Here is a 15,734-nt window from a genome sequence, read left to right as displayed (position 1 = left end):
GCTCTGTTCTCTCACTGTATCTCTAAAGAAAAGCCTCTTCCTGGCTCTCCTACATTGCCTGTTTGCTACCTTCGTTCTTCGACTCTGCAAACAAGAACCCTGGCATCAGTTACGAGCAGGATGGAGAGAGAATAAGGCCAGTAAAGCCCACTAAAAGGGACTCAAAGAGTTAACCAGATAAAACTAGAGAGAAAGGAAAGACTCACAGAGTTAATGAGTTAATCAGTTACAGCTCCAAAGGCGGGGAGTAACTTGGAATGTCCAGATATTCCCCAGATAAAGAGGAGTATCTGAGCACAGTCCATGTCTTCATTTTGTCAGTTAGATCATGCCATTGTAAGATTTACTTTAGCCTGGTAAAAGGCCCACCTTATTCTTTAACTTAACCTATATGCTGTATTTTTCCTCCTCCTCTAGCCCCTAATCAAGTAATTTGCAACCTGGGCAGGAGACAAGCATCATGATTAATTTAGGAAACAAGCACAACTATAAGCAGCATAGTAAAAACAGGAAAGATTCCATCTTAAAGCTACAACTGCGTTCATAACCCAGGAAGATGAGAAGTAAGATTCTTAACATAATCTTTAGCAAACATATAATTACTTAGCTCACCTTGGGGGCAGGCAGGTGGTCTTGATTGATATGTTCCCAGAGGGAAGCTGCTATTCTGGAGGGGAACTGGATCAGTAAATTTTCTGTGTTAATTTTGCTGAATTACCTAGAGGACTGATAATAGAAGAGACCAGATGTAATGTCTCTCATCAAAGATAAACATCTTGAGACCACTTAACCAGTCTACAACCTCTAGCCCTTTGTCACATTCCTGAAAAATCCTTACAAGGGAGAATGCCCAATCTTTCAGTGCAACTCGCCTCTACAGTTGCCCCCACTTTCTCTGTCTTTAAGTGCAAAACTTCAAATAAAACTTTTACTCTGCTTCACTGCTGTGTCTCTGCCCATCAATTCTTTGTTGCAGCAGGGACAAGAACCGAGGACAAACAACCGCCCCCTAACAACTCCATTGTGTGATTGATTTCATAAAGTACTTTTGTAAAGGGAATCAGTAACAGTGATGCCAGGGAGTGCAGCTGTGGAGGGCCAAGCACAACTTGAGCATCCTTAGACCAGTTTTGAAGAGGCTTGGTTCTTCCCCACCAAACCCCTAGGCAACTTACAGTCATTCAAAAAACCTTTAAGGAAAGGAAAGGGATGTTCTAAGAAACATTTAAGGAATATTAATGTTCTAAGGAATGCATATCTAAATTACATCTCCAGGTCTGATGCAGACTAAACTCCTACAGGTGCTGAGCTTAGTAGAATAAATTCACAACAGAGTGTTCATGAATCCCTCCTTAAAACAATGTCCCCATCATGCCCTGTGGCATGAAGAGTGTGACTGAGAAAGCCCCCAAATGTCTCCATAATTCCAGCTACCAGTCTCTTGGAGCTGACTCACTGCCTCCTGAAGCATATTTCCTCAGGGTTACAGGGACCAAATCTGAAGAAGGGGAGAAAAATAAACCACTAATCACTAAAATTACAAAGGGGTTATCAAAAGGAAACATCCCATCCAAGCGCTGCTTCAGGCAAAAATCTATGCTGACCTAGTTCTTGTACCCACAGAGCTCCTCTTTCCTCCGGAATTCCCTCCCGTTTCACTGGTCACAGTAGTCAGTCTGCACTTAGAATCAGTCGTTTTCTGCCAGGATCTGTCTCCTTATTATGGAATCACGGGTGTCAGGTAGACTCCTTCCTCCCAGAGTTGTGTCCTCCCGGGCACAGACCCTACTGAAACACTGAGTAAATGTGAGGCTCTGTCATCTGACAGAATCACAGAGCCAGGGAGGGTTTTCTCTTGCCTAAGGGACTGCAGTTTTCAACTCACCAAACTGTCTTCTGTCTCTCTATTTACAGGAATAGTGGGAAATATTTATGTAGAAGAAAACAAGTAAAACTTTGAGGCTGAGAGTAGTTCCACAGAGGTGAAGGAAATGAAGACATTTATGCATTTCCTTACACTCCCAAGAGAGAAAACTCAAGGTATATGGGCCCCTCCATTTTCCCACTCCAAGACAAGGGATGAAATCAACCATATTAACTCCTTTCCCTGGAGATGGAACACAGCTTGGTGGATTTAGTAGGCTGTGAATAGAGGATCCTTAGGAGATGGTCTAGAGTTCAGATGTGGTCACTTGAGAGAATTCTCAGAGGCCTAAGAATATTCCTGTACTTGCAGTATTCTTTGATTAGTTGATTTGTATAAACTTGCATGAATATTGTAAAAAAAAACTATTAAAATTTCCTAGTTTTGATACTGGTATATAAGATCTTCAACTTTTTCTTCAAAAATGTTTTAGCCATTCTTGGAATTTTGCATTGCCATGGAAGTTTTATAAGCAAATTCTCAGTTTACAAATACACACAGACACACTTGGAGGTTTTATTTTGATTGCACTGAATCCATATTTTAATATGGTAATATTGATATGTTTATAATAGTGTAGGTTCATGTTATAAATATTGTAAAGCTGATATATCCCCCATTAATGTAACCTTAATTTCCTCAAAAATGTGTGAAAACATTAACTTGAAAGGATATATGCATCCCTATATTAACTGCAGCATTATTTATAATTTCCAACATATGGAAACAACCTGAGACTATCAATAGATGAGTAGATTAAAAAATGTAGTATATACATATATGTGTGTGTATATATATATATGTATACATTTATGAATATTATTCAGCCATAAAAAATGAGGAAATCCTACCATTTGCAGAAACATGGATGGAACTTGAAGGCATTATGCTAAGTGAAATAAGTCATACAGAGAAGAATGAACGTGATTGCACTTATAGGTGGAATCAAAATAATTACAACAAAAAATAAGCTTATAGATACAGAGAATAGGTTGGTGGAAGCCCGAGGCAGGGTGGGCAAAATGGGTAAAGGGGGTCAAAAGGTATTCCCAGTTATGAATAAATAAGTCATGGGATGTCATGTACAACATGGTGACTCTAGTTAATAATAGTGTATTGCATATTTCAAAATTGCTAAGGTAATAGATCTTAAAAGTTCTTACCACAAGAACTTAAAATTGTGTCTGCAACTCTCTTCTGAGAGTAAAATAATACACTGGCTGTGCATCAAGTCTGGTGTAGCAGGGGAGCTTTGACCTGTGAAGGTAAAGCTTTTGGAACTGCCAAATGGTAGGGCCTAAATTATTACACATAGTGAGACAGGGACCGTGGGTGTAGTCAGAGTAGGGTGAGGGCCTCCAGAAAAACCAAGGCAGGATATTTGCAGTCAGAGCAATGTAACTACATGCAAGGAAACCCCCTACCAAAATTCTATGTTAAACATTAAACTCTAGAGTGATTGTTTAGTGAGATCAGTTAATATTCCCCAGATAAAGAAGAGTAGCACATGTTTATATTATGCTAATCATTTACAATCATGTGTAAGATTCACTTTAACATGCAAAAAGGCCCAGGCCTATGTGCTGTCTTTCCTCCTTTTAGGGGTCATGTCAGGGACTGGGAATTAGTCTAAGGGAACAGAGGACCAAGGCCATGACAGAGATCACTCCAAGTAGGATGAGACCTGTCTGAAAAGCTGAACATAACCATGAATCTCAACAGGTACCAAGTCAGGAAAAGATGCCCCCTAGCTGTTAAGGTCTACTTTAGAGAGCCAGAAAGCTTTCTCCCTGAGTATCTATATGAATCCTTTTTGTCTGGTCCAAGGCATTAACTCAGGCAGAGCACAGCTTGGGCCATGACACAGCTGAAGCTCACCTGAAGCTTTCAGAGGGGCTGGGGCAATGTCAGCATAGTCAGGGTACAAATACAAGGTTCATGTGGTCCCCCTGGAAATAGGGTTTACAGTGTGAGGGCAGTCCAAGCAAGACATGCTAATCAGGCAGCAGGGGAACTGAGCCCCAGTGTGGCCTCCCACTGCGGGGCCTCCTTGCTGGAGTTCCTAGTTCAGACTGAAAAATACAGTTTAGTCCCTGGTTTCAGAATCACTGTAGACAGGCAGTTTCAGTTGTGTTTGTCTGTGACAGTTTATCAGCCTTACGGTGTGGACGACACTAGCAAGTATTCTGTTGATGGCCCACCCAGCAGTCAGTCTGAATCCAAAGTGCTCACAGAAGCTTGGAAAGGCAGCACCAGAAGTTTTAATTCAAGAGGAAAGTATTTATTTCAAGTCAAAAAAGAAGCCAAAAAGAAAACCATTAACAGACACGACTCTGAGTCAGAGCTTATGTGCTAGAAAGTAGCAGGAATTATTATAAATATTCTAGTATTTAATTCCCTTAACAGTATTCCAATCAGGTTGAGTTTTGTTATTTTTATTTATTTTAAAAATGAAAAATTAAATCCCATAGAAATTAGTCAATTTGATAAAGGCCTCTAAGTGGTTAATCATTTTTATACAATATTTTATCTGTTTTTAGGGTCCAGCCTTTTAACCATCCAATTACAATGTTTCCCCTCTACACTAAGGGAGTTACATCATATGCACTAGTGTGCCAGTCATGAAGCCGCTCAGCCTATTGTCCATGATCATGGTCTATCCTGTCTCCTTAATGGCTACATGGATTGAGCACATCAAATTACATTTCATGGCACCTAAGCTTTTCCTGAAGATGCATCAAGCTTCTCCTGCAGGTCAGCATCTCCTGGCTCTCCCTTCTTCCCATATACTTGGCAGTCAAGTTGCTGCCCTCTCTGTGGTGAGGTACAGAAAGCACACAGGTGCTGGAGTAACACACACCTGGTACTGTTAGGCAGGAAAATAGATATGAGTGGGGTGGAGAGAGAATAAGGCCAGTAAAGTCCACTAAAAGGGACTCAAAGACTTAACCAGATAAAACCAGAGAACCAGAAAAGACTCACAGAGTTAATGAGTTAATCAGTTGAAGGTCCAAAGGCCAGGAGTAACTTGGAATATCCAGATATTCCCCAGATAAAGACAAGTATCTGAGCACAGCTCATTGCTTCAATGTGCCAGTTCAATCATGACATTCTAGGATTTACTTTAGCATGGTAAAAGGCCCAGTTTATTCTTTAACTTAACCTATATGCTGTTTTTAACTCTTCCAGCCCTAATCAACTAATTTGCAACCTGGGCAGGAGACAAGCACCATGATTAATTTAACAAACAAGCCCAGCTATAAACAGCATAGTAAAAACAGGAAGGATTCTATCTTTAAGGTAAGATTGCATTGTAAAACCCAAGAAATTAAGAAGTAAGATTCTTAACATATTCTTTAGCAAACAGACAATAACTCTGCCCATCTTGGGGGCAGGGCAGGTGGTCTTGACTAATATGTTCCCAGAGGGAAGCTGCTATCCTGGAGAGGAACCGGATCAGTAAACTTCTTGTGTTAAGCGAATTTTGCACAATTACCTGGAGAACTGATAAGAGAAGAGACTTAATGTGTGTCATCAAAGATAAACATCTTGGGACCACTTGACAAGTCCACGCCCCTAGCCCTTTGCCACATTCCTGAAAAAAATATCCTTAAAGGGGGAACCCCCAACCTTACAGGGTGCACCTCTCTCTGAGGTTGCCCTCACTTTCTAAGTTCATCCTTTAATAAAACTTTTCCTTAACCTTTCAGCACACTTCTTCTCTGAGGTAGTCCACACTCCCCTTTCTCTTAGTGTGCACCTTTTTACCTTAAATAAAACTTTTTCTCAGTCTTTCAGGGCACACCTCTCTCTGAGATCACTCACATGTCCTCTCTCTTTAAATAAAACTTAAACCTTTCAGGTGCGTCTCCTCCTGAAGGTCGCCTGCACTTTTTCTCTCTTTAAGTGCATAACTTCAAATAAAACTTACTCTGCTTCACTACTGTGTCTCCACCCTTCAATTCTTTGTTGCTCCAGGAACAAGAACTGAGGAAAATAAATAATGGCCCCATTAACAGTACTAATCCTGCCTCTCCAACTCAGTAGCCTTGGGACCATAGGAAAAAAATCTAACAGTTAATAAACTCTTTTAACTTCCCAATATAAATTTCTCCCTCTTATGATATTGGTATATGATATTGGTAAAGACTAACCAGGATAGTGTTAATGTATATACATATATGCATTCAGATGATTACAGGTACACTATATGTGTACATGTGAATGTGTGTGTGCAGACATATACACTGATCCTAAACCAAATAACATTCGTTTTCATTCATCATGGCCACAATACTCATCCTTCTGGGAAGTCCTGCAAATATTGGTTCAAATTTTGTAAGTGGCATAGCCTGCCCTAATTTATAAAGCAACTTCTCTAAGAGCAATTCATGCCTTTGCAGTCCTAGGTAGTTCCAGTGTTCATCCTAAGTGTGAAAATTATTTTTAGAAAAGAAAAGAGCATAGGTTAGTAAATAAAGTGACATACAAAAGTGTTTCACCACAAAGAAAAGGACTGAACACCAAAAAAGCTGTGTCCCAGGAGGACAGTTAACCTAGACATGATTCTTTACAGGACACATCATGAAAGTCACCAGTGGGGTTTGGGATCTGAAAAAAATGAGACCTCAGTAGAGCCAATTATCATTTCGTTGAAGCAAAACTAAACCAAACAAAAACTGCTCCTCAGGACATTGACACAGCTTACATTTTTTTCAGCAATAATAACATTTATTCTTACATGTAAGAGTCTTAGATAAGTGCTCTACTTTTAATAAAACTCATTTTCTCAAAGGGATCCTAGGAATGATGTACAATCCTTAACATCAATTTTTATTTTAGGAAAATGAGACTAAGAGATGGTGAGTTAATTATTCAAGGTTACCTAGCTTCTAAGTGAAGGGATAAGATTTGGCCTCAGAAACTCTGAGAACCAAAAATCTACTCTTGGTAAATTTTTTTATCCATGCATTTTCCACTTTAACTCTATGATAAATGTCGAGTGCCATTGGTAAAGCCACATACTCAGAAGACTTCACTACTTAGTGACAGATTCCTTTGCATTGTCCTAGATAACATGGATGGGGGTGACAAGCTTTCCTTCGTAACTCCTATTCAGTAGCAAAGGAATGAGGCAGAAACGAGATGGGAGAGGAGTTAGAGTGATACTGTTCTTTCTGTAAGAAGGATTAGATGTGCTTCCCAGGCTAAGAAATAAGTGTTCAACCCTAATGAAGCAAGGTATTTGGAAGAAAAAGATGCACACTCTCACTGTATGGTAGAGAAGTGTAAAAGACCATCATGGTTGAATTGTGTTCATGCAAAACTCATATGCTGCAGCCATGACCCCCATACCTGCGAACATGGCCTTATATGGTGATAGGTCTTTACAGAGCTAATGAAGGTAAAACAATGTCATAAGGGTGGGCCCTGTTTCAGTATGAATGGTGTCCTAATAAAAAGGGGAGATTTAGACACAGAGACATACATCATCCCATAGATGATGGGAAGAGACACGAGAAGACAGCCATCCTCCAGCCAAGGAGAGAGGCCAAGAACAGATGCTTCCCTCACAGCCTCAGATGGAACCAGCCCTGCTTGCACTTTGGTTTTGGACTACTGACCTTCAGAAATGTAAGGCGATACGTTTCTGCTGTTGAGTCCCCCGGTCTGTGGTACTTTGTTAGGGCAGCCCCAGCAGACGAGTGCAAAGCATTCTAAATAAAAGAAAGGAAGCTGTGGTGGTGAGAAGGTGAAGATGAGCTCAGGGGCAGGAGGTGAGCCCAGGACAAGGGGCGTCACACAGAAATGGGTGGGGGATTGGGGATGTTCAGGAGCTTCGCGGGCACAGGGCGTTGGGGTCTGGACAGTTCCAAGGACTGAAATAGGGATCAGCAGTCTGAGAAAAGTGACACTTAGAAAACCTGTAGACGAGTGACACATGGTTTGTGGTATTGAAAAATGAGACAGTGCCTTCCTCACGGTCTATGAAAACCCCAACAAGACAAGGAGGAACAGCCATGGACAGAGTCAAGACCTTGGGATCAGAGGTGGAAAAGTCCTTAGAGACACTGTCCTGATTCACTCTGCAGCCCTATAACCCAGGAGCCATTCTCAGGTCTGTATCCAGAGTAGACATTTGAATGGTTTACATTTGGGTCAAAAACAAACCCAGAACTCTTTTCTCTTTGAGGTTACTTGTACTGCACACCCCCAGGATCTGATCTTTCCAGGTACATCTGCTTCTCAGTAATATTTCCCTGAAGAGAAATATTGGAGTCTGAAATATTGAAAGCAGAAAAATCACATGGATATGTATGCTTAAATGTAAAAGGGTGTACAATGTCACTTTTCTCTGATCCGGAGAAATGACAATATTCAAACTATCATTGAGTGAATTTAGCATCATGTCCACTGTTGGAAAAATTATAGGATCAGGTGAGGGATATAGAGTAGGTGTGTCTTGGAAGGGGGAATATTGGGAATTGACTGGAGGGATCTGGCATTGATGCACTGGACATGAGTAGAACACTTAAGAACTGTAATATGTAAGCATGTTTCTGGAGGGGTGGCGTGGGCCATGCTGCTCATGCTGTTTGACAAGGTCCAGGCACAAGGAGGAATCCTGAAAACAGGAAACCTCATAGCTGGGCCCTGCTAATTCCCGCACTTATTTTTGCAGTTATGATGTTGGTGATTGGGCTCATATATGGGAAATCTTATGTACTTAAGATTTATTCATCTTTAGTAAATAACATAACCCAAAATTTGATCAAAGCAGCAATTCCGGAAATGAAAGCAGTGTTATGGGACCAACTGCTCCAGGCAGACTGCCACAAACAGGTGAGGCAGAACAGCCCAGGCCTCTCTTCAAACTAGATGCAGTTTCTCCTCCCCTGTGTAATAATTCAAACATGACTAACCAGGATTTCTTTAGAATATTGGCAGAGAAGGAGTTACGGGAACCTAGGCCTTAGAAAAACCCATTTTCCCAAGAAACTTATATGAAACAGCAAAGTAATAAAAAGAGATTAATAGTGCCCACTGCCCACAGCCCCCTTTATGTTGCTTATAATATTAGAAGAGTATCCCCCTTGAAAAAAGAAGTTATGAGTAAAATAGGAAGATTTACATTTATAATTATCCCATATATAGAAGTTTATAATGAATTTATGCCAAAATATTATTATATTAATGGTAAGGTAGTAAGAGTAAATTTAGTGTTATTATATAAAAGATTAAAGAGGATTGAAAGGCTCTGGTGCCTGTGGATGCAGGAGGAAAGGTATAAACATTTAAAATTGTAAAATGAATATTATAAAAGAATAAAGTGTTCCTATTGTACTCGTAGGAATGTTGAGGAATGTTAAAACTTATGAGTGATAGGAGTACCATCCTGAGACTTTAGATGTAAGCCTCAACCCACATGTGTAAGACAGAATTTAATTAACAATATAGCGTTACACTCAATAACCAAAAGACATATAGCTTGCATTTTATATAACCTGCTTTAACTTTATATAGCCTTAGAGACATATCTTAAACTCTATATAATCTTACACGCTTATAAGTAAAAATCATAGCCCACATGATGTCTCACGCCATTTTCTGTTTAACACCTAGCACATAGCTTACATGAATTACTAATCACAATACACTAGGGAAAAGTTAAAAATTAAATGTTAAATGACTACTATTAGAAAAATGATAACATTTACTTAACGGTAATAAGCTAAAATTATGTAAATTGACAAGAAAAGAATTGTATTACTCATGATTAAAGAAAAATGTTAAACATTATGTAAACCTTAAAAAGATATAAAAATAGAGACCCTGCCGCTTGATGTCAGGAGATGTTACAACCTTGATCGGGTGTTTCGTCTCCTCACTCATCTCCTCACTCGCTGACACTGTCCTTTCCTTCGTGACCCACACCTCGGCTGGAGCTGGACTCTGGCAGGGGGGCACACATGAAGCTAAGATCATGGGACCTGACAGTAACCACAACTTCTGAAAAAGGATCAGCACCTAGTGACTTAAGACCGTGTAGCTTCTTAGCCAAGCAGCGCTGGACCTCTGTCAGCTCTGAAATGACAACTCTTATGCTAGCAGCAAAGGAGTGAACCCTGCTACCTATGCCCCACTAGGGTGGCACAGGGATGGAGAGCCCGGCAAGGCTGAGAACTGGTGAGTGAGGACACACCAGCCACCCGGCCATTTCCCCATAGATATAGTCCCGCCGTCAGCACAGGACCTCCACCTCTCCTTGACAGCCCCACGTCCTCTCTTTAACCATCATCTAGAAACAGCATCCACTGCTCCATTTTGCCCTGACACCACAAGAGTAACACCCGCACACAAGCCTACGCTGGCTCTCCTCAAGTGTAAGTACTTGCGGTGTCCTGCTCAGCCCTGGAACTTGGGATGTACCCTTCTGTTTCTGGGAAATGATTTTGGCTTCTTCCAGCTCCATATCTCACCCCCAGAGAAGACAAAAATTGATGTCCCCACATTTCTGACCTCAAGTCTCTGACCTCAAGACCATTGTTTCCCCCAACTTTCACTCCAGCGATGCACTTTAACCTTCTTCACTGAAGAGCTGGAGGGAGTGGGAGGAGAGTGCCCTGCTCCTGCCCCCAGAATACGCGCACGCTACCTTCCCATTCACACTGCGTGACCGTGGAAGCTCTTTAGCTTACAGGAGCTCATGTTCTCCCTTCTCAGAGGCAACAATTAATGCCATTCTCCCTACTTCTGAAAAATAATATACAAGTAGATTAAATAATGGTGCCTTCAAGAGGTATTGGATGCTTCTAGAAAAAGTATTTGATATATGGAGAAGTCACCACTATCTCAGTGGTTTCAGCAGGGAGAGGCCAGAGATGTGGATTCTGAGGCTGGTGGTCGGTAGGAAGCTGCAGAAGGTGGCTCCTGAGGGGTTTAGGGTTACCAAGTGTGGGTCTCTTACACTGAAAGTCTGAGGGTCTCCATAGCCTGTTATCCCAGTGCAGATGTCTAGACAATAGCATATCGGTCGCATTCTCTGGGGAAACATTACAGACATTTGGAAAAGGAGAAGTCACAATGATCAAATTAACAGTGGTTTGAATTTCATGTGTTTAGGAAGACTTTGATGCTCTAGGTAGGCAGGCAACTTCAGACACAAGAAAAACATTTTTCATACCAGAAGCTAAAATGTGTAAACAAGAAGAAATTAATTAATTATTGGCATCAGGACCAAAACCTCTATCTCCTGAGACTTCAGACTGTTTTTTGTGTGAATCCAAAGAAAACGACCTAGAAACACCTTGTTTCTTTTATCCTCAGGAAGAAAAGTACACAGTAAGGAGCTGTCCTCATGGAATATTTGGGGGCCTGGCCAATAAAGAGGACAGGACCCTTCTCTGCCAAAAGACAAACACCTATGAAGCCCAGGAACAAGAACTGAGGCAGAGACCCAAGTTTGACTAAAATGAGTGAAGTCATGAAGTTCTGATACTACAACCCCGTATTGTAATGCTTCAGTTGGCCCTAAATCCCATGATCCAAATTCCCTACCATTGACTACTTTCATCTGTGATCAGCAATGTGAAGCTATTTAATACCCAAATTTCTAGCTCTGTGATTCTTTAAAAATTCAGATTGATTCCAAGATAACTCTCATAGCAGCAATTCTGTCCGCATGACCAAAAGAGCATACCTGGGTTCCTGCATTAATCAAATCCTAGGGAAAAAAGAGAAAACATGAGTGAAGTATAGAATTGCCAGAATTAGAAAATAAGAATGGCTAGTTAAATTCTAACTTTAGATAAAAAACAAATATGTTTCAGTATAAGCATGACCGCTGTAATATTTCCAATACCCTTGTACTAAAAGATGGTATGGCATTTATTTGAAATTTGGATTTAAGTGGCAACTCTCAAAGGATTGGTAAGCTCTCCTACCTTACAAAATTTTCCCCTGCTTCCTCTCACACCTCGGGCACCCCTAGATATGGTGTGATTAAATAGAGGGCCAGAGTCTGAATGACAAAATATAGAGATAAGACCCAGACCAGCCATCCCAAAGGACTCAGGTGAGGATATGAGAAAGACACTTCAAGTATCTGGAGATGGGATATATTTAAAAGGAAGAAAAGAGGCCTACTACATGAAAAAAATCCATTATGAGAAGACCTCATTAATTCATTATGCATTTATTTATTCTAGAGACAAAGGTGAAATCTACTGTATACCAGACATCATTTCAGGCTCTGGGGAACCAAAGATGAATAATTAACAGTAACAGTCCTCAAGAAGTGTACTTTCTTTAATGCAGGTATAAGCAACCAATCACTTCAAGTAAATGTCTCTCTGGCCTCCCTCCACTCTTTCTATCCACCTCCTATACACATCCTACAGGTGATCTCATTGATTTTTAAATATGAAATAAGTCCCAGAAAGCAATATCTGAAAAAGTCCAAAACATAATTTACTATTTCCCGACCATTTACATTCCAATATTGTATTACACCAGCCCATCCACAACCTCAACTTCTTTTAGCCATATTCTTTTCCCTGTTAGAATCATTACTTGCTTTAGTTTTTTAAACAGAAATGCACCAATATCTTTTGGTGATCCCACTTCAGACCACCTCTTTTACATCTACAAGGACTTGGCCACCAGATGGCTCCAGAATCTCAGAAAATCTCCGTATTAGGTTGTTTTATTACTGCACAGAACAAGAACCCCGTGAAACCACTGACTTTGCTGGCGCTAAGTTTAGTTTGATATAGTTTAAAGAAGACCTAGTTAAATGGAGGTATTTATACAGTGAGGATGGCAATACTCCTCACATTGTTCCTTAAATTAATTCAATGCCTATCAAAATCCCAATAGGCCTTTCAATAAAGATCAACAAAATAATCTCAAATTTTCATGAAAAATTTAAAGGACCTGACACAGAGTTTCTCAGTGTTGGCTCTACTAACATACTGACTCAGATAATTCTTTGTAATGGGTCTGCCCTGTGCCTTATAGGGGGATTAACAGCTTCTCTAGCCTTTACTCACGAGATGCCAGTAGTATTCTCCAAATGTTCCCTGGGGTGAGGTGCTTAAAATTGTAGGACGTCTGACTTAGAATAGAACTGTTTTGAAACAATGTAATAGAAGTGTTTCAAATTTTTTCAAACAATTTTGAAAAAGAAAAACAAAGTTGGAGGACTTACCCAAACCAATTTCAAAATTCTCTATGAAGCCAGAGCAATCAAAAGGTTAGAGATTTAGTGCAAGAATAGACGTATAGATACATGTAACAGATTGATAATGCATAACTAAATCTTTACAATTAAAGCAAACTGATTTTTGATAAAGGCACAAATAAACCGCACTGTTCTTTTCAACAGGTTTCAACTTAACTTCAAGAAATATGTTTTCTTTTAAAGGTAAAGAACCAGCAAATGGAAATGATTACCTCAGTATTGGAACCAAAATATAGAAATTTTTGTTCAGTTAGCAAAAAGAAAATGGCAAGAAGTCCGGAAGAGAAAATCTCAAATTTCCTGAATTTCCCAATATTCTTCATAGTTTCAGACCACAGCCATACAGTTAACCTCATGAAAACATTTTTTAACATTCATACTAGGTACCATTCCTTGGCAAGTCTCTGTTGGTTTTCCTCTCCATCCTACCCCAGCCAAACAAACACACAAATACACACACAGAGAAGCACACACATATTCATAGATGCATATCCCTCACCCAGATATTACAGTCTCGCATTACATTTGCCGCCCCTCAGCAACAAAAATGAAACATTAAACAAAGACTCACGTTTGACTAAGCTTAGTGAAACACTAGATCACAGATAATAGGAGCCTATAAAGAATGTTTTTTCCAAATTTTTGCATTGCCATTATTCATAAATTGTTAATAATAGGAATTTCCCTTGCCATTCACACACTGAATGATCCCTATGACCCTTGCAGTGAATGACAGAGAGGGGGCACTGAGGGACCAAAGGAACCTTTTAATGTCACCATGAGGAAGAGAGGGCAGAAGCCCAGAATGGAAGGAAACTTAGTCTCTCTGTTTTCCCCTGAAACTCCTGTGTAGGAGCTCCATCCGAAGCCTTACCTGCAGTGTGTCTTTCAATGATCCCTGTATCTGCTGCTCGAGATCTGCTCTCTCATGTTCTGCCTCTGCTGCCCCAGTTGGTCTTTAGCTGCTACCCAGTTACCAAGCACATCCAGTTCACCTTCCTCCAGCTTTTGAGTTCCCTCTGCCAGGACGCCTCTCATTTCATGGAATGCTTTCAGAACCCTCTGTCTCTCAGTCTGTATATGACTCTTTGGAGGTGAGAAGAGAGAGAGGCTGGCAGTCTGGCTGGCTGATGGCCTACTTGGCATGGGCCTGGGAACCACGGCATGAACGCTTTTGCTCAGGGAGTCCTCTAAGGGATAGGAGGTGAAAGGCGGTGAGCAATTCCTGGGAAAGCCATTTTCCTACTATTTTCCCTTGGTATCCTCTCAAAGCAATATATTCAAGTCTATTTCATCACGACCTACCCTGAGATACAATGCGATATCTGGATGGGGCTTGGATTGCCAACAGCTGTCCTGGATAATCCTGTCACAGTGGGTGTTGAACCTTTCCACCCATATCTCCTACCCAGGGAACCCTGGGCCGTTCTCAATGTGTTTTCTGGAAGTATCAGAGCCTCCAACTGGATGACAGATATGAGACTCCAAGGTCATGAGTCACTGCTGTCCTCTATGCCCTGCCTCCACATGTTTCACTCTGATATGTCTGCTCTCAGCTCCCTACCCCCATCAGAGAAGAAATGAAATGAGAACAAATCAGATGTCTTCTGGGCTCATTAATTCTAACGCGACCAAGAGAAAGGGGCCTCCTTATGACTGGGCCACGGTGCAGCCCCATTCTCTGTCTCAGAATTCCCTCAGGAAAAATCTCTTCCTACCTTCCAACTACCACTCTGCTGTCAACTTCCAACTTCTCAGCTTCCTGCTGTTCCTTCAGAGCTGCCTGGAGCTTCTCCTCTGAGAGAGGAATTGCCAGAGTCTAGCTACGATCTTTCGCACAACCTGGATAGAGGATAAACAGGAAAGAAATCAGGCTCATCTCAGAAGAGAGTAGAGTTCGCAGAAATGGAACTGGCAATTAGAAACTAGGGTGCAGATCAAAACCTGAGGAGGTGAATATATTCTTTATCCCTGGGTGGAACAAGTTACCATCCTTATCAAGAGTGACTCGACTCTTTGCGGGAGGAAGAACTGATTCTGCAGCAAGGCCAGTCCTTTCTTCTCGCTGATACATTTCCCACATTCACCCAACCATGTTCCCCAAAAGCTCTCCTGATCTGGGCAGCAGTCAGGATTTCTCTTGGAAAGTAGTTCTCCATTCACCCAACCACTCTTTGCTATGATTTTGTAGTCTATGTTTATTCTTGAAGCAAATGAAAGAGTGCACAGAAATAGACTTCAAGCCTCAGAAGCTGAGCAAAGGGTATGGAACAAGGTCTCAGGGCTCACTCAGGTCTATGACGACAAGGGGAATAAAGTAGAACACAAAAGTGAGTATTTCACATCAGGTACCATTCTGCCCTCTCTCCCTCCATCCTGGGGCCTACCTGATATTTCATGACCATCTCCTCTATGAAGAGTATTTGATGACCGTGGTACTCCAGAGACAGAGCACAAGGCCAGTAAATGACCTTCCCATCCTCCTCACAGAAGATCAGGAGCTTCCCCATGGTGTTCCCAGAGACCTCTCCTCGGGTCGCATTGATAGCCATTTCTCCACTGGGTTGG

At 41.1% G+C, this 15,734-nt stretch overlaps 1 protein-coding gene across 5 annotated transcripts in view; it reads right to left on the bottom strand.

Moving 5' to 3' along the window:
- Nucleotides 1-15,693, bottom strand: part of LOC108408928 (olfactory receptor 52P1-like) — a 50,866-nt gene extending 35,173 nt beyond the window's left edge. Inside the window, exons 1-3 of one of the 5 annotated variants that reach the window (XR_012122588.1) lie at nt 14,885-15,693; nt 11,625-11,648; nt 544-726 (exon numbers count right to left, since the gene is read on the bottom strand). The gene's annotated coding sequence lies outside the window, so the exon portion shown is untranslated. The other 4 variants (XR_012122589.1, XM_037000970.2, XM_073216082.1 and 1 more) reach the window with 4 other exon arrangements.
- Between the last annotated feature and the right edge of the window lie 41 nt (nt 15,694-15,734).

Source organism: Manis javanica, chromosome 11 (assembly GCF_040802235.1).
Source record: "Manis javanica isolate MJ-LG chromosome 11, MJ_LKY, whole genome shotgun sequence".
Classification (NCBI taxonomy): Eukaryota; Metazoa; Chordata; class Mammalia; order Pholidota; family Manidae; genus Manis; species Manis javanica.
The sequence above is the reverse complement of the archived record's forward strand: the minus strand, read 5'-3'. Positions and strand labels throughout refer to the sequence as shown.